The sequence below is a fragment of the Cyanistes caeruleus genome, chromosome 2, assembly GCF_971803275.1.
Source record: "Cyanistes caeruleus chromosome 2, bCyaCae1.hap1.1, whole genome shotgun sequence".
In the NCBI taxonomy this organism is placed as follows: domain Eukaryota; kingdom Metazoa; phylum Chordata; class Aves; order Passeriformes; family Paridae; genus Cyanistes; species Cyanistes caeruleus.
The window spans coordinates 81,863,369-81,882,574 of NC_141702.1; the positions used below are offsets into that span (position 1 = coordinate 81,863,369).

Sequence of the window (19,206 nt, forward strand, 5' to 3'; positions counted from 1 at the left end):
TGCTAGCACTGTAACTTACATAAAATTAAGCTATGTTTAATTTGCAATAAGGAATGATCTCAGCATCTTACTGTTGTAAGAGATGGTCCAAAGATTCCCTCATCTGCCTCACGACCACCACAAGGACACTAAGACCCTGAATATCACAAGGGACTTGGTACAGGGCTTCTGGCCACCAGTTGAGGTGGATGTTTGCCAAGTGATGGTTTGCAGGTGGTTGCTGTGCTGTCACGGTACACTGCCCTCGTTCCTGCTGGTGAGCAGAGGCTTGTAAGAAGTGGTTTGCTCTGTACCTTGCACCTGTCCCCCTGAGCAATGGGTTTCATCACAATGGTCATCAATCTCCTCTGTTTTTGGCCCTGTGCCCCTCACTTTGCAAAAGACGATAAAAATACACCCCTTACCTTCCTTTGAGATCTCCCCAACAGACAGAAGACTCTGTGTTGACAGATGGCTGAGTGGACTTTGACGTTGGTAGCTATAATCCCCTTACCCTCTCTTTTTCCTATACTTTGCTTTCTCTTCCCTCAGTCGCATACTAGCGCTGATGAGCACTCAATAAAGTGTGTTTTGCTGTTTGAGTCCCTGGTGTGCTGATAATCTTTCGTACTCTAAGCTCAAATAAAAGAACCACATCATGAATCCCACCTTGTGGATCGTGACAACTGTGTGACTGACACATCTTTCAAATGCATTTTGTTTATAAATATGCTGTGATAATGTGCCATCTACTTGCAAATGGTGATTACTGCTTACATGTTAAGCTACGATAGTCAAAGCAACCTGAAGAGAAGAGGTTGCAGAGGACAGGCTTTACCAAAAAAAAGCAAACAAAAAAAACCAAACCCCCCCCCCCAAAAAAAAAACCACTGCTGCAAAAACTATTTGGGATGGTTTTTTGACTAAAGGACACAAGGGTAGAATTACAAAAGATTTATTTCAAGATCATGAGATGCCCCCTGCCACCACGATATGGGAAGGATGGTATTTCTAGGGATTTTTGATGAGTTTATACATAGCTGAAGTAATCTGTTAAACATGATTATCCATTAGTACACAGACATCCTCTAGTCCTCCCCAATCACATTTCAATCCTTTGAAATATTCTTAGGTACAGTCTGGTTGTTAACAAATAACCTCCTGAGGTCCGGATGTTTCCCTTCACTCAAATAAAAAATAAGGAATTGAGGTTTTGTCTTCTTAGGGTATCTTGTTTATGTCACTTCTCAGGTTCGCTATTCAGCTAAGCTCAGCAGTTAACTTTTAAGTCACATACGTTATCTGAAACAGTGTTTCAGGTAAGTAGGTCTATTTTTGGGCTTGTCACAAGGCAGACACCCTGGTTCAGGAGCAGCACGGTGACCCCCTCAGGTCACTTGGTCCATCCGCACACAGCACCAATATGATGGATGGCAGAAATGGCGTTTATTGCTGAAGAATTTGACACTTTATAACCTAGGTTCACAGTGTTACTCCCATCTGCTTTCATCACAGCTAGGTGCTATTGGCTAATTACGGGGGTTATTACCATAAACTATAGAGGAGGGGGGTGACAATCTTTCCGTTACATCCCGAAATCTTCCGAGCGCTGGGCCCTAGCTTCCACATGTAGGTTTCTGTAAACTAATTTTATAGAAAGGTCACAGGAAGTATTTAAGAAAAATGAGACCATTCTGTGGTGTACAATATGTGTGAGAAATTCCTAAAAGGTATTTTTCACTTTTTGCAGATGGATAAAATGTACTATTTTACAAACAAATAACTAGAAGTGAGCCCACTTTTTTGAAGGCATTCCTCATTCACAACAGACAGTGGCTCGTACAAAATGTTCCCAGAGCATATTATTCTGCTACCAAATGGTAATCAATAGTAGTCTGGTCCAGCTGTGTGGTGTAGTCTTCGCAATCTGCATAGACTGCATAGACACAGGGATGTCCTTCTGCACTGGGTAGCACAGTGAATCTCAGATACAGAGATCTGCTTTATCCCTGTGGGACTTTCACAGACAAGTTTGAAAGTTGCATTCATTGAGTTTCATTATTGCAGGAAAAATCCAAAACAACATAATGACACTGCCATGCCATTAGAAGATGAAGAGGGAACTTTTGTAGGTGGCAATCAGAATTTTTCATCACTTCCCAGTAAATTCTGTTACTTGAAAATCTCTGTTGCTGCTAAATGAGATGTAGAAATACAGACCTATTGATATTCACGTTCTTTCTAAAGGTGAAATATTTAGCTAATCCTCCAGTATTGCTTTGTATGAAAACTGTGCTGCAGATATGAGTCTGTGTGAGTCTAGATAGACTGAACTGTGTGACCTGGATATACAAAGAGCAAAATTAGATTGAACAATTGATTGCACTCAGAGACAGTCTGATTAGCAGGAACAAAGAGCAGCTATACTGCTTTAACTAACATCAGAACACAGAGCAAATAATTAAATATACTTTTTTTTTCCTTGGCTATGCTTACATGGGATTGCCTTTCTTATAAAAAATGAAACTTTTTTTTTTTTCTTTTTTGAAATTAATTTTATAAAGTAACAAGATATAAATATAATGCTTTCCATATTTCAGTCTTTCGTTCCTTATCTTAGATCTTCTAAAATTTATACCAAATATAGCACTAGGGGATTTTGAAAAGAGAGTTCATTTTTTTAGCATTTTATTAGGACAGGTAGCTGTATAGAGGAAACCAGTAAGTGTATTCATGATAGAAAAATTAGTTAACCTGGATTTTATAACAAAGCCTCTAGTCATAGAGAGAGATTTTAAAATTTTTCTACTAAGGAGAGTTCCAGCTGGATCTTACTTATTTTGTTCTGACCTTTCCTTTTATTCTTCTGTGCTGACTGTATCTGTTAATCTTACTGTCTTTGGAATATCTATGTTGCTGTCACCTCATTTTGCCAGGTGATATGTTATCAAGTTTTATTATTGTCCCTTTAACATTGCTAAATTAACAGCCAACTCCCTTCTCCAGAAATGACATCTTTCTGAACTGTAGTTTTTGTGTGTCTTTACTATGTCTCCTTTTTTAGTTTTTTTTAATGTGAGTAGCTCCTGAATTTATTGTAAGATTTGAAGGTCTTATCTGTTCCAGAAATCATACACAGGTACCTTCTATAAACTTTGTCTCTTGTTTTGCTAAGAGTATTAATGTCATCTAAGGAGCCATGCTGATGGGGCTGATGTTTCAGCATCTACTCTCCACGATTATTCCTCTTCTGTTTGCTGTGATGAATTCTGCACACTTGCATATTGCTTGTTCAGTCAGTTGAAGTCTCTGCAGTTGATGGTGGTTGTCTGGTTTAAACAAATCTGTAGTAATTAGCACACACATCTGTCAGCAACATTTCCTTTGTTGTTGAGAAAACACTTCATATTCTAAAAGAGTAAAAAGATTCATTAGAAGCATTGTGCTTTGAAGTAATAGTGCTCAATGATACATTTGATTATGAACTGTAACATTAAACAAGGCATAGTTGAAGATGCATTTTTCTTGTAAAAATTTATAGCATCCCAAGCCCTACTTACACATTTCTTGACCTGATTATTTGGCTGACTGACGTGAATTATCAGAATATTTCTTCAATGATGTATCTTGCAATCAAGAAGCACAACAGGCAAAAAAGCTGAATGCTTCAGTAATTTTTTTTTCTAATTAGGAAACAGAGGAAAATTAAGATTTGTAAGGAAGGTATAAGCAGAATTTGTGTACCTCTACTGCTCAGCTAGTCAGCCTGCAGTATGAATGAGACAAAGAATGGAACTGCAGGTGTCTGTTATGCTAATTTAATGATAAACCCTCTGATGGTGAGTTTGTGTTTTGTAGTATTTGAAGGTGATTTTTTTAAATAAAAAAAAATTATTTATAAATAAACTTAAAAATTATATAAATATATGTATATAAATATATAAAAAGAAATAAAAAACTATAAATAGTTTTATTTTTGAAAACTATATTTTTTAGATTCTTACCTATAGGTTATCCTTTTCCAGCATCCTCCCTAATTTTTTACTGAGTATTCACAGATTTCATTTGGGATTCCCCTCTGTATCAATAGAATTTGAAGGCACCTGGCATGATTTGCCATGCTATTGTTGAGAGATAGGCAGCAAATACAGCAAACCTTTAGTACCACATTTTCTTCAGTTTCAGCTGCTTTCAAATACTGTGCCAGGACTTGCAGATGAAGTATTAAAGGTAGCTTTTTATCCCTTTGGATAGTCTCACTAACTGTGCAGATTACATCAGGTGAAAATTAATTTTGGACATCTGAAATGTTTGTCTGATCAGGACAACAAATTGCAAGTCTATATTGCAAGTTTATTTGTAAAAACTAATTGCTTGCTCACTGTAAGAGAGTAAGAATAAAAATTTTCAGAAGAAATCACGTCTCATTTACCTTCTCTGTTGAATAATTTTCTATAAGGTCTGCTAAACTGAAAGAATATTCTTCAAACTCTGAGTTCTCTTTCCACTGAGACTCTGACCTCATTTATTCCCCTAGGAGAGGAACAAGAGAGAACTGGGATGCTTCACCTTGAGAATAAGCCTTGTGCCTCTGACATCAATATTCTAAGAATGGACTCAAAAGATCAGTAATCTCCCAAAATAAAAAAAAAAAATGGGGAGAAGTGTGTCCAAAACACACAACCTCTGTATTAATATGAGACAACCTACATGCTGCTCTGAAAGCATCTTATGAAACTAGTCTGATCTTCCTTCTGTGGGGACATCAGAGTAAGAACCACGTTAGTGTAACAGTTTCTCCTCCCAAGGTGTGCTTTGTTTCAGTTTCTGTTTTCAATTCTAGATAATGCCTTGTAGTCTTTGACAGGCCAAGTGGTGATTTCCAAAAACGTAAGGAAAAAAGGTTGATGGTTGGATGTGCAAAAACAGTCCTTTTGTTGCATTCAGTTTTGTCACACAAACTCAGCCTGTTCATGCCTGTACTAAAGGTTGAGATGGAATGCACCATCCTTCCTATTAATTCTCTTTTCATCTTACTCCATACTAAAAACTTCTAGGAAAAGAATACTCCTGTTGATTCATACAAGTTTCTGCAATGATGAATGTGAGGAAACAAATTTTAACAATTATTTTAACTGATTGAATTTAATAATTTAACACTGATTAAAACTGATTGACAGTGATGCCAACAATTTGTCACTACTGTTTATCTGATCATATTGTTCTGTCCTAGTGATACCATCTCCTGGGCAAATAGCTCTAGACAGATTGCTAGAAGTCAATATAAGAGTTATAAGGGAAGAATACAAACAAGAGAAGAGATATTCCTTGCCAGTTCCTGTCTTTCAGCTTCACTTCTGCCTGTTAGAATGGGTCATCTCCAAATCCTGTTCAAAACTATGTTTGGTAGGTTTTTTTTGCACATATATCTATGATAATAAGAGGACTTTTTTCTGTTAGAGCACTTATACTTTCACTATAATTTAGTTGGAAAATAGGAGTTTTTTAGAACTCTAAAGTGATAATTTTTTATTTAACCCCCAAAGTACAACAATAGCAACAAACCCAAACCAACTAAATTACATTATTCTTATTTTCTAATGTAGTTGTGTAAAAGTAGGGCACAATGGAACATAAGTGTTAGTGATTACTATTACAAAGGTCTTACAAGGATCAGCAGACTGAGTTTTGTTTTTTCCCATGCTGAAGTTGTCAGCATCATTAGGTGCAGTCAAGAAATTTCCTTGCTGTCCAGGTCTATTTTGAATCAAGGCTGTATACTAATTTTTTTATCCTTGCACAACGCTTTCATATATTTCTTCTTCTTTTGCTGTTTTTGTGACTAAGCAAACCTTTCTCCCTGTGCTGGTTCCCAATTTACAGGTATAATGGAACATATGCAGTAAGCCAAAGGTTGGTGCAGTAGAAAATCACTGCTTCATGTTATGGTAGTGAGTAAAAAGGTTTGTGATTTATGATTGCCTCTTCCTGTGTATTTTGTAGTAGAAAGGTTGTAGAAAACGTGCTGTAATCTGTACAAGCTCTTGAGTAAAAGCTCATGGAAATTGAGAGGAATCTTTCCACTGACTTAAATAGTTTTGTAGGAAGCCTTACATTTAAGGTAGTCAAGATGCAAATCTTTTACAAACATATTATCTGTCTTACGTAATTAAACATATTTTTATTCCTTGGACATATTCTTTTTATGTCCACTGTCCTTCAGGATAAGGGATCTATGTGCTCTGTTCCAAGATACCCTTCTATTATTTCAACTACTTTCTAGAGTTGTACCAAGCAATGCATTAGCCATGGATAAAATACCTTTTAATTCAGTCACTAGCAAAATTCACAGAGGATTTTTTTTTTTTGTGAAGCAGTATTTGTCTCTAATGCTTTTGCTTAGTATGCATTTTGTTTTAAATATTCATCTTTGTCTGAATAAACAGCTCTGTTGCACATAAATTTAATCACAAAACTTTTCTTTAAGTTCCATTGTCATTTCGTAACAGAGTTCAATCTATCAATTAAAATTATTTTCATATGTCTACAGAAGGTTATGAGAAGTTCCATAACTGTCTCTAGTGCACCTGTTAATATTCCAGTATATAATTAGAGCTCTGCTGAGTCTTGGAGCTGACAGCAGCTAGTCAACATACTTCATGCATCCTGACACTTTCACCAGCACTTAGAAAACATACTTACCTAATTGTAAAAATTAGGGTGCTGTTGCAGATATGAGCATTCAGAGAAGGACTTAGTGCAAAATACTTATTCCAGTTCTGTAATAATGAGCAGAATGACTGACTAGATTAATCAGTTCACTTGATTTCCTCAGTTTGTTTCTGGTCTCTGCTTTTGGAGCAAACAGCAAGAAATAATGGCAAATTTTCCTCTAGATGTTGCATTAGGATGTTTTATAGGAGACTAAACAATCCCAAATTTATTTAGTGTTCCATGCTTAAAAGAAAGCTGTGAAATCTAATAGAACTGTGCTTTGCCATTTATAGCCAAAGATGGTATATCAGGTCCAGGTATGTTAAGAGCTGTAGTTTTTTCCAACTTTTTACTCTTACAGAATTTGACAACTTGTAAAGATTTAGTTGCTTTCCCCAGTTTTCTGAAATGAAAACAGTTTTTTAAGCTCTTTTACATTATTTGCAGTTCAGGACTCATAATAAGATATTAGCAGCTCTGGAACAAGATTCTGTTGCTGCTCCGAAAAGCGTGGCCTGAGTCTCTGTTTGCAATCATTTAGAATCGTTCAGAAATGCTATAGAGTTCAGAAGTGCTATGGAGAATGATAGCAATAGCACCTCACATTGCAGTGAAAAACTGCTCAACACACATGTTTTTGGTAAGGACTGAGGCAGTTTATTGTTTTATTAGATTAGACAGCTAGTTAATGAAAAATCAGTGAACTGCATCTTCAGGATCGGTATTACTAATGTAATAGATAAACCACAATAATAGATATTTTAAAATATTGAAGTACAGATACAATTTTCTAAACACCTTTCTATACTGAATCCTGGAAAGTTCTATCCCTGCCGCATATCCACCGTTGTGCAGCTTCTCCTATATACACAAGACTCCTGTTGGAGATGTTGGTATTCCAACTTCCTGTGGAACTTAGCCACTTCCCACAATGCCATAGCACGAGCACTGGTGAAAGCACAGCACAGGTGCACTTGCGTACCCCTGGCATGTGGGTCTCTACAACTTCTACTCTGTATTGCCTACCCATTATTTGAGTGCAGGCTGCTCACAACACCCAACGGCAATGATTCTGCTACATCCTTGTGGAGAACAAAATGTAGATCTTTTCTGACATAAACATTTTGACTTTGTTCATGTGTTGCAAGCATTCATGCTGCTTTTGTAACTATTTACACTTACACTCTTACCTTGCCAGACATCGTTATCCAGATCATGTTACTGAAGAATTCTAGGATGGGATGGTACAGATTCATCCACAACTTGCTTTGTAATATGTCGTAGGGATCTAATGTGTTTGCAGCTATAGAAGAACCAGCTGCTCAAGTATTTTTGTCAAATTATAGGACCAAGGACACTATGTATCAAATTGAGAATAAGGTAATATACCTGTTGGTTGCCAATTTTTTAACAACTCCACTTGCACAATTTTAAGCCTGTTCCCATATTCAGGTTTCCTTTTGGGCTTATTGCTCTCCTTCATTTGGTGCTTCCTTTTGCTGATTTTATTGAGTGGTACTTCTGCTCCTGCAAAGCTAAGAATCAGGTCACTGTACTACACAGAGGTGTTATTTCTAGCAGCATAATATACTTAGGACCAAGCTGAATTGCTAATCTATCTGTTTACTTGTAGTCAGTGGTAATAGTGTCACGTAACAATTCATTAGCATGAAACATTCTTGGAATTTTTCACCCAGATTTCAGCACCACCTGTCAATCACAGGTGTCTCAAAACTAAATGAAAATTTTCCAGTCCAGTTATTTTTTCAACATCCTTATAAGGTGTGGCATTTCTTTGTTGAAGTGATAATCTTGTTTGCATTTATCTCATTATTAGTATACGTGTACAAGCATTCATACCCATTTCTAGCCCTTGTAGTGCCTACAGGCACATATTCATATTTTATTTCTTTCCCATGAAGTATGTATGGAATAAAATGTCAGGGTGCAACTCTAAATCCTCCAGATCCTTTCAGTCTTCTGGTTAATTTTAAATATTTCCTCTGTGCCTTACACAGGCAATGGCATTCTCTTGTACATGTTTTATCCTATCACTTCTTATTTAGGGGATTTTTATACTTACTGATATTTACTTCAGGTGGGAAGTTGTTCTTATTTTTATTACTATTTTTTTTTAAAAAAAAAAAGTTCTTATTTTGATTCTGTGTTTTCCTTGTAGCTGTCAGAATCCAAGGTGTGCTCTTCAATCATCATGAAGCACAGGCACTCTTCCTAGAAATTATGAGACATAGTGCATGGTCTAAGATAGGTCACAAGAAGATGATGTAATGCCAGGCTTACTGACTTGTCAAATAAAAGATCTTTTTTTGTTCTAGGATAAAGCAGCATTATCTTACACTGCTTTGTTGGATGATTTTAGAATGTACCCTGACCTTTTCTGGCAGATAAGTACATGGCAGTTTTCTGTGAATTTGGCACCCAACCTTCTTATTTTTAAACTGACTCCTTGACCTGTCACAATAGTGTAAACTATAGATTTACATGGCCACCTAGGAATCAGCCAATTCACTCTGGAAATTCTTTCTTGTGCAATTTTGATCTAATGACACATCTGTGTTAGGGCTGAACTACTTTCTTTTGGACTTCTCCATGAATGGAGAGTACAGTCTGAAATTCTGTGGCTGTGCTTAGGGAGGGTGAGAGGTTAGAACATTGTTAGAACTGTCCTCCATCATATAATTGCAAAAGAATATGAATAATCTGAACCTCACATAGAATTTGATAAACACCAAGCATTCCTGTCCTAATCAATGAGGCTGGTGATACAGGACATGCAGAGTGATACATCTAATACATTTACAATCCATGCTGTAGGAAGAAGCATGAGATTGGTTCTGTAAAGAAAAAAGTATGACCTAATCATTCAGATGCCATATTTAATAAGAAATAATGGAGACTGGGAATTTAGATATCAGTCACTCATCAAGCATAATCTAGAACCAATTTATAGGTATGAATATAGATATATAACTACATAGACACGTGCAAACATTTTCACATTTATTTTTATAAATTAAAGTTTGTCAAACCAGTAATTTTAACTGGTAATAAGCTTTGTAAGGAAAGGTTACACTGTGGGGTTTTGTTGTTGTTGTTTGTGGTTTGGAAGGGGTTTTTTTTTGGTTGGTTGGTAAGATTTTTTTCCCTTTAGGTATGTGCTTTTAAAAATTCTTACAAAGCAGAACCCTTAAATTAATGCTTGCAAGAATAGAACTCCTGGATGTTCAGCTGTGGTGATATTTACTGAGAGGGGAACAGTCCTGGTCCATTCTTAGTCTTCTCAGCAAGGTTGTTCATGCAATAAAACTGTCTCTGCTGTTTTACGTTTGTACATAAAAACTGCCAGACAATATAATGTTTGTCTTCCAGACAAACTAGAACTATGAATGTGCAGAAATTTTTTATTGCTCTAGGAACATATGCATTTTAGAGTGGGAGTGATAGTTTTCTATCCTTCTAAGCCCCAAATGGATCTCTACAAGCTCAATTAAGCTTCACCAGAATTACTGAAAACCCACAGATGCTTCCTCTTGATTTTGTTGATATTTGGTTCATGTTCAAAGGATAAAATAGACATATATTTCAGTTTTACTGGAATTTCTGTTTATGCAGGGCAAACTAGGACTCCAGAAATACCCTTAGTTAACATACATTTGTATGCCTGTGTTAATTGCAAAATATTGTTAATAAATATTTACTTAAGTTCGAATTTTCTATGTAATTATGTGGAATAAATCACACAGCAGAATAACATTTATTGCATGGAAAAACATTTTGCTTGATATATTTTGGAATGGAAAAGAAAATCCAGTTCTCCCTCTTCTTCTCATGTATTTAAGAACTTGTTAAGATTGTTGTTCAAAGCAAATTTTTGTTGGCTGATGTTTCATGTTGGAACTTAATGAGGAGATTAACCTACTGTGAGGAGAAAAGTTGTGTGCATTATGATTAATGTAATTCATGGCATTCTAGAATTGTTCAATTTATTTATTTACATAGAAAAATGACAGAAAGAAAAACACTTCAGTTATTAGTCTAGTGCTGTAATGAGTCTTGTGCCCAAAGGAGCGCTAAGCATTGGAAAGTTAAACTTGAAAGAAACTATATGTACATTAATAGAGAAATCTGCCTGTAAAAATGAACCAAAGTCAGGCTGACAGTGTGGATAAACAAAGGCAAACTGGATGCACATTATTCCATGCTTCATTCATTACTCTAGACAGTTCAATTACAATCCGAAAGACATTTAGAGTAGCTAGTACAGTTGTTGTCCACCGACTTTAGAGATATATGCAAAATGCCGCTTTTGTTGATAAACCTGTGGGGCAGAATCTTTAACAAGTTAAGAATTTTGGGTGAAAGTAATTTCACCACCTCCAGAAGGGTGACATCATACATACATCTATACTTTCATTTGGTTCTTTGTGTAATTATCCTTTAAGGTCTCTTGGATATGAAATAGAATTTCACTTCTCCAGCAAGATTAATGCTCTTAGTCTGTGGAAACATGATTTTTAATGCTTATATGCAAATGGAGAATTTAATTGCAAATATTCTTCTATCCTCTCCACAGTCCCTGTTTTTGAAATGCTCATAATTTAAGTATGTTAATTAAGTATACTTTAAGTATGTTAAGTAAGTTATAATTTGCCCAGGAAAGAATCTGCTGAATTTTATGCATTTTGCATGAAATTCACTTCTGGATACACTTTTGGATACATCTTGAGCATTTGTGTTGTAGTGTCAACTTCTCTCCTTGTCAGGGCAGGCCTCTGCACTCGTTCTTCAGGACCCCAACTTCTTCATGCAACTGATTGATTCAGTCAGGTCTTGCCCAGGGTGAGAGGGAATATTTCTTTAGGAAGGCTGCATTTTCAAAGAGGCAGTGTTAAACTCTTCACATTTCATCTTTGAGCCATAGCCCCATCCTACTGTTTGGCCTGCTCCTGAGAAACACCCTAGCTGCCTGATCAGAAAAGAACTCTTTTTCCCTACCTTCTTCCTTCTCCAGCCATGACCACATGGTTTCTTGCACACCAAGTAAAAAGTAATTCAGTGTTCTGTAGATAACTGCAGTTAGTGAAATTCCCCTTTTTCTTTACTAATAAAGGCAGGTTACATATATGGACTAAATAAATCAAAAAAGAAAATTTACTTGGAAAGTGGATTGTTTAGTTGTTTCTTTTAATATAGACTAGTTTGTTGTCATGGTACATCAATAATCCTATTTCCAGTAAGATCTAAAATTCTGAGAAAACTACAGAGACTGAAGTCAGAGAGTTGCTTTTAAGTACAGAAAATGTAAGAGTCTAATAGACGTTAAAAAACTTCTATTATTAATATGGGAATTTAGTATAAGAACTCAGCTCTCAAAGTGAGTTAGTCTGAAAAATTATGATGATGGAACAGTCTTCTCATATAAGTATACTATTTTTGCAACAGCTTTAATTCCTTATTCACTAGTAATTGCTCCAGAACTAAATATCCAACTAGCTCTTGGCAAATAAGAATTCATTAGCCTTTGGAATTGAACTTAGATTAATTTAACACTGGAGAGTTGTAACTAACTATACTATATGCATTGAGCATCTTCCTGGTATCTGTATTAGACTGATCAGATTTCAGCTTGTGAGATGGTTTCTTGGGTATCTTGTTTCTCATAGGAAAGACCTTATTTTAATTATGAAGTTACACATTTATTTTCATAAGGTTTCAATGCCTGAAAAAGAGCAATCTGAAAGAAACTTTGTCCACATCAGTCTATGAAGATGAACGGTGAATTGTAATAAACTGTTTTCTTTTTTTCTTGATTTTTAGTGTTTGCTAGGAAGTTTTCATTTTCTTCTGGACTTTGTGAAAATAGGCCACTTTAAAGAAAAGTTTAATTTTAATAGTTTCTCTTTTGGCATTATTTCAATTCTGTTTTCAGTGAGACTGAGAGACAGCTTTTTAAAGAGGTTATGGGTCTTGGAGGTACCAACAAACATTTTACAGAACTAATATCTAGTAGGACACTTGCAGCTCAAATAATTTTCCTGCAATTCCAGTGTTTCATGATTTTCTAAATCAGCTATGATGCATAGAATCTATTCTCATTTTCCACAGAACTTAATCTGGGCTAGTCAATACGGTGGAAATGCCCAGTTAGCTGCCCTAAGTCTCCTAATAATTTCTGTGGGATGTTCAAGGACCATGAGTGACCGAAATCCTCAGTGAAGTAGCTGCATAATCATTTTACTGTGTTTTGAATAATGGGCAGCTATTACCATTGTTAGGTTCATTTCAAAGAACAGATCTCTTCCCTTGAGGCAGGTAGAAAATTTCATTTTATCTCAGCAGTAGCATTCAGCTCTTCTATCACAGTGTTATGCTAATTTCAGTAAGTTAAAAAAAAAAAATAAAAATCTGCAAAGCAGATCTTTAGAACATCTCTTTGTTTGAGTTCTTTTCCCAGGTGGACAATAGTTCCCATAGCTGACCTTTTAAAAACTAGAGGCAATCTGTTTTGGTTTTTTTAATATTTTTCATGATAAATCTCTAGCTGAATATCATTGTGTACCTTGTAAGTAAACAAAACAAAGTGTTCCTTAGCTAGCTTAATTTATCATAGCTGTTATCTGCTACTCCTTTGAATGCAATGGTTTAGGTTTTGTTAATTTGAGTTTCCTGGTTAATGCATTAAATAATGTGGTGGGTTTAGTGCTGGCTAAAATTACCAGTGTACTTATTTATTTTTTGTTATGAGATATGGATTAGGAGGAGGGCAAAAGAAGTTTAAAATTTAAAAGGTATGAAGAAAATTTTATTAACAGAACTAAAAGAATAAGAAGCATTAGAATAAAACTTTCAGGACACTTTTCTTCTCCTCACCTGATTTCTTTTCTTTCTCAGCTGATAATGCAGAGACAAAACTCGGGAATTTAAATCAGATACTAACTCTGCAATAGTCTTTTATCAGTTCTTATAGGGAGAAAAGTTTTTGTTTGCTATGCTATGGAGACTACTCTACAAGAAATATTTTTCTCATGGCTTTTTATTTCTATGAATAGCAGCTGCCTGGGAAAAGATTTGCAATTTTGAAGTTCTTATTTTTACAGCCTTCTCACCTGTGGATTAATGGGCTATGTTAACTTATGGGGTATTATTTTAAGGATGAGCTGTTTAAAGGCAAAGGTTTTTTTTATCTATCTCTGCAATCATCTTAATCTCTGGGAACAGAGGTCTTCTCACCCTGGGCAAAGGGTCTTCATCACTGTCTCTTCCTCTCTTTAAACTTCTTATGGGATTACAGTCTCTTTAGCTTCTATTTTGCTTCATCATGGATACTTCTGCTTACATTTATAGTTTGAACAATAGCCTCCCATATTCTTTTATGAATTAAAAGGGGATATTTTAATGTATTATGGTTTATTTTTATGGCCTTACCAAAAGAACTTTCAGCCTCAATACTAGGCATCTCCTCATTTTCTTTCCATCTGAGACTTGACTCCTTCTTTACTGACCTTGGTGTTTTCATGTTGTCTTTTTACGTGTTGTTACTGTGTCTTTTTCTCTTTTTTGAGGGAAGATTAAGTTCTGCAGGTCTCCTCTGTGCAGTGAAAAGTTTAGTACTTTGTCTAGGCCTGCAGATGGTCACGGGCAGTGGCCAGTCACGGTGATGGATTGCAGGCTGCGCTGGGCCCCAACCTCTGCCTGGCAGCCACTGGTGGGGAGGCCTGGCCCAGCCCAGAGCCGCTCTCGGGGCCCAGCCCAGAGCCGCTCTCGGGGCCCGGCAGACCCCGGCTCGGCGCAGGCAGGGGCAGGGGCAGGGCTTGGCTCTAGCAAGATGTCAGCAGCTGTGAACTGGCCCAGCTCTGGCTGGGGCCCTGCGGCCTCCCATTCCCCTCCCGGCCACCGCTGGGGCCTGGCCCAGCCCCGCCAGGCTGCGCAGGCCGCGGTAGAGCGGGACCGGCCCCACCGGGGAGCTCAGTTACTTCTCGAGGTCGAAAGCAAGAGAGAGCTTTCCTAGCCTTCTCTGTTTTAAAAATATGGAATTCACAGAGGCGGACCCAGCTTCTAAATGGTTTAATAGGTTGTCAATTCTCAGAGCTAGCCAGCTATTGTTTTTTTTCAGGCACAGCGGAAGCTCTTAGCAGCTTCTCTCAGGAAAATAATTTCCGTGGGTGGTTTTTTCCTCCTTACTAAATATCAATTAATGTGAAACCAGCACACTTACACTGCTTTCATAATAGATGCTCATTTCCCAAAAATTATGGGTTTTTTCTGTTACAGGAAAATGTAAGAAATGGAGGTAAACTTAAATCCCACACAGGAAGAGGTTTATACAAAAAGAAATAGAAAAACAACTCTTTCTGACTTTGTTGTAACATGTTTCTATCGTAATTCACAATTCGAAATAACAAGTAGGATAGTATTTTAGCTCTCATAACATAATCATGGGAGGCAAATGTTGACAATAAACAGAAAAAATCAGTGATCTGTGATTGCATGTTTTGTTAGTATTTCTGGGACACTAGGACAAATACTCCATGAGATGAAGAGGATTTTAACAATAAAACCTTTAAGTCTCTGGAGGTGTTTAGCATGAGGATTTCTTTGGTCTGAATACAAGTTATTTTTTAAAACCAAAGATGTATTTTGAATTTTATATTGCAAAATACTTACTTGTAGTCAGTATATATTTTTCACACACGAAGTTGCAGCAGTCAAAATTTCTTTTTTTGTTTTACCATATCAGTTGTGTTTCTGCTCAAGCCCTGGGCTGAACTCCTATAAACTTGGATGAAAAATTTGGATACAAACCAAGACATAGAAGTTAGTGGCATTGATGAATTATTTCTTCCTCTTGCTGTTCTGTAGGCAGAAATTCTCACTCATAAATCCTGAATACCACTGCAGCACTGACAATGAAATACTTTTCTCACATTTGGGAGAAATGGAAAGAGTCTAGGATTGAGTAAAGTGACTCATTCTGCAAAGAGTAGCCAGGAAGCCAGGAAGTGATGGGAAACAAGACCCCTAATTTACATTAGAATCCTGATGTCTTTAATCTTTTCAAGAACCACTAGTATTCTTCAGGTGCAGATGATAAGGCTCATGTGCCAGAAATGCATAGATGATACTAATTTCTACCATCTTAATTTTGTCAATACTTCAGTGGCTGAGGCATGCACTTAAAAAGATTTTCTTGGTGAAGAGTGATAGGGATGGAGTACTGAAAATTCTGAAGTCACAGCACAGTCTTCTTTGTTTGAAGGCACATATCTACAGAGCAGTTCATATTTTAAGAGAGTTTATGGGTGTCTTCCTGATCCAAACTCTCACAGAGACAGAATTGTCTGTGTGGTGTTTTGGAGTGAGCATGCTCCTTTGTAGGTTGCTCTCTGTTGATTGACAATGGATACATTTACTACTGTAAATTTTTTAACCTAACTGTTGGATAAGGACTGTGGTGTGAGCCTTTGGCTCTTTGTGTTCTGCTGCTTTTCAGGGGTTCCTGACTTGTATTCTGGTCCTGAAGTGAGGCCTCTAGGAGTGAGCTCTGTTTTTTTTCTGAAGGCACATTACAACAGTAGCTGTTTCTGTCTGTCTTCCCATAGAATTCCAAAATAAACTCTCACTCCTTCTTCAAATTAGTACCTGATTTTGCAATGACAGCTTCCAGTGATAATTTTTTTCTACCTTTGTACCCTTGACTACCCTGGAAGTTCCAGCTGACTGGAAAAGGGGAAACATAACTGTCATCTTTAAAAAGGGAAATACGGAAATCCAAGGAGCTACTGGCCGATCAGCCTCACCTCACTGCCTTGAAAAATCAGTACCTTGATCATCCTAGAAGCCATGCAAAGGCACATGGAAAATATGGAGGTGATTGGTGACAGCCCACATGACTTCGCTGTGGACAAACAGTGTCTGACAAACTATGTGGCCTTTTACGGTGGGGTTACAGCATAGGTATGAGGGAAGACTGACTACTGTTATCTTCCTGGGTTTGTGCAAAGCATATGGGTGTCCTGTACAACATCCTCGTCTCTGAGCTGCAGGTACATGGATTTGACAGATAGATCACTGGGTGGATGAGGAATTGGCTGAATTGTCACACTCAGAGTTGTGGTCAATGGTTTGATGTCTAAGTGAAGACCAGTGATGAGTCGTGTTGCTTGGGGGCCAGTGCTGGGACCAACACTGTTTAACATCTTTGTCAGTGGATCAAGTGTACCTCTCAGCAAGCTGGCCAACAGCATCCATCTGTATAGAGCCATCAACATACTGGAAGGAAAGGATGCCCTCTCTAGGGACTGTTACAGCTTGAGAGGTGGGTCTGTGTGAACTTCCTGAAGTTCAAAAAGGCCAAGCGCAAGGTTCTGCATCTCAGTTAGGGCAATCCCAAGCACAAATACAGGCTGGGCAGAGAATGGACTGAGACTAGACCTGGAAAAAAGGACTTGGGGATGATAGTGGGGTAGAATCTCAATGTGACCCAAAAATGAATGCTCACAGCCCAGAAAGCCAACTGCATCCTGGGTTGCATCAAAAGCAGCATGGCCAGCTGCTCAAGGGAGGGGATTCTCAACCTGTACTCTGCTCTCCTGAGACCCCATCTGGAATATTGTGTTCTCTTCTAGAGCTCCCAACACAAGAAGGGCATTGACCTGTTGGAGAGTCCAGAGGAGAGGCATGAAGATGATCACAGGGGTGGAGCATGTCTCCTATGGTAACAGGCTGAGAGAGTTGGGCTTGCTCAGCCTGTGCAAGGGAAGGCTCCAGAAGACCTTACAGCACCTTTCTGTACCTAACAGCATCCTACAAGAGAGCTGGAGAGAGATTTTTCACAAAGTTTTGCAGAGATAGGACAAAGGGGAGTGGTCTTAAGCTGAACAAAGGTAAGCTTAGGTTAGATATTGGGTAGTAATTCTTTACTGTGAGCATGTTGAGGCACTGGAGCAGGCTGCCCAGAGAAGCTGTGGATATCCTGCACCTGGAAATGTTCAAGGCTAGGTTGGATGGTCTTTGAGCAACCTGGTCTAGTGGAACGTGTCCCTGCCCATGTGTGGAGATGTGGAACTACACGATACTGAAGGCCCCTTACAACTCAGACCATTCTAAGATTCTGTGTCTCTTTTTGCAGCAAAGATAGAACTGAAGGTGTAAAAAATTGCCTATTTGAAAGACAAAATTCAAGAAAGAGCTGGCCTGTGACTAGAACGAAATCCCTTCTGGGAACTGAGATTAAAAAACATCTCATTAACTTCTGCCTCAAGTATAAAGATGTTTGATACTGTCTTCTCTAAATGCAAGAAACAAGTCATATCTCTGGGGATAAAACCTAACATTTACAATGAAGAATTCTCTTGTGAAGAATTCTTTAGCAAAATGCAACCACAATGCTACAGTGTTTAAATTTTTCCTAAAAAAGGGTTGATTTATTGCATGGTACCAGGGATTGGAATGCACCTTAAATATGCACATTAACAGGAGTAGTATGAAATAGTATCTCTCATTCCCTCTCTTTTCTTCTGAATTTCTCTTTCTGTCAGCAGATAAGTCTGACTTGAAATCAGACCAGATGTGATATTCCTTGTTGTACATTTTTTCTGAACTTATTGATTCCAAGAATTTATTCACTCTCTTTTTCCGCCCCCTCTGATCATAGACTCAGTGGAAGAATTAGAAAGGAAATAAGGAAATCAATACTGTGGGCCAAGGCAAGACTGAATTAATTGCTAATATCTTGCCTTCAAAGGAAGGCAGATAAAAGCTATTTTCCTCATGATAGTCTGTTTTGAATTTGGATGTGATCCTTTTCACATCTGTAGGAACAAGTACTTGTTTTTGTGATGTTACTATGTCAGCTCAGTCTACTTGGCTGGAAGTGGTAGGCAGTGCAACAATTATTGCAACAATCATGTGAATGATGCTGAGGATTTTATAGTTAGCAACTGTGACATGGAGTCCCTCTATAAAAAGTCCATTTTGGGTTTTTCCCATTTTTTGGACTTAAGTGCTGTTCCAGATATACTTCTAGCTGTCCAATGTGGGTTTTTATGAATATTTTTGCAATATTGTTCCCCTTTGCTGCTAATATTTCCACAAAGTTATACTGCCAGTTATCTCATGCATTACTGGTAGTTTGGTCAAATAAATGCCCAGATAAAGTTTAAAGAGAAAATAAGAACATTTCAGTCACTACATTTAACACTCAAGTCCAAGTATTCCCATTTTTTATATTTGACCAATGTTTTAGTTGTAGGTATTTTTACAAGCTGACTCAAATTCTCTTTGTTGTAAAATCTGTCCTTTCATCCACTTTCTCACCATAATTCTTTTCCTATAACATTTGTATTATCTTGCATGTCCCTTGTTTTTTTTGTCAAGCTTTGTTCAGCCTGATGTTTTTGGCTTATGAAGACTATAATATAAATAGTATTGTAATATTGAAGAATTTTGTCATCTTTACAGCTCGGATAATACTGGAAAATATGCTATAAGTTT

The 19,206-nt window shown here is 37.3% G+C and overlaps 2 long non-coding RNA genes across 4 annotated transcripts; both read right to left on the reverse strand.

Moving 5' to 3' along the window:
* Positions 1–918: 918 nt before the first annotated feature.
* On the reverse strand, positions 919–4,512 carry LOC111927565 (uncharacterized). The gene is made up of 3 exons (XR_015283569.1): positions 4,412–4,512; positions 3,540–3,662; positions 919–3,389 (listed from the first exon to the last, which is right to left on the reverse strand). It is a non-coding gene; the product is annotated as an uncharacterized LOC111927565 (long non-coding RNA).
* A 4,354-nt stretch (positions 4,513–8,866) lies between these two features.
* LOC147654959 (uncharacterized) lies at positions 8,867–14,656 on the reverse strand. 3 transcript variants are annotated; one of them, XR_015283566.1, is made up of 2 exons: positions 14,140–14,385; positions 8,867–8,925 (listed from the first exon to the last, which is right to left on the reverse strand). It is a non-coding gene; the product is annotated as an uncharacterized LOC147654959 (long non-coding RNA). The 3 variants fall into 3 exon arrangements; XR_015283568.1 differs by lacking the exon at positions 8,867–8,925 and adding an exon at positions 9,702–11,580 and having other exon boundaries at positions 14,217–14,656; XR_015283567.1 differs by lacking the exon at positions 8,867–8,925 and adding an exon at positions 9,702–11,580 and having other exon boundaries at positions 14,140–14,630.
* Between the last annotated feature and the right edge of the window lie 4,550 nt (positions 14,657–19,206).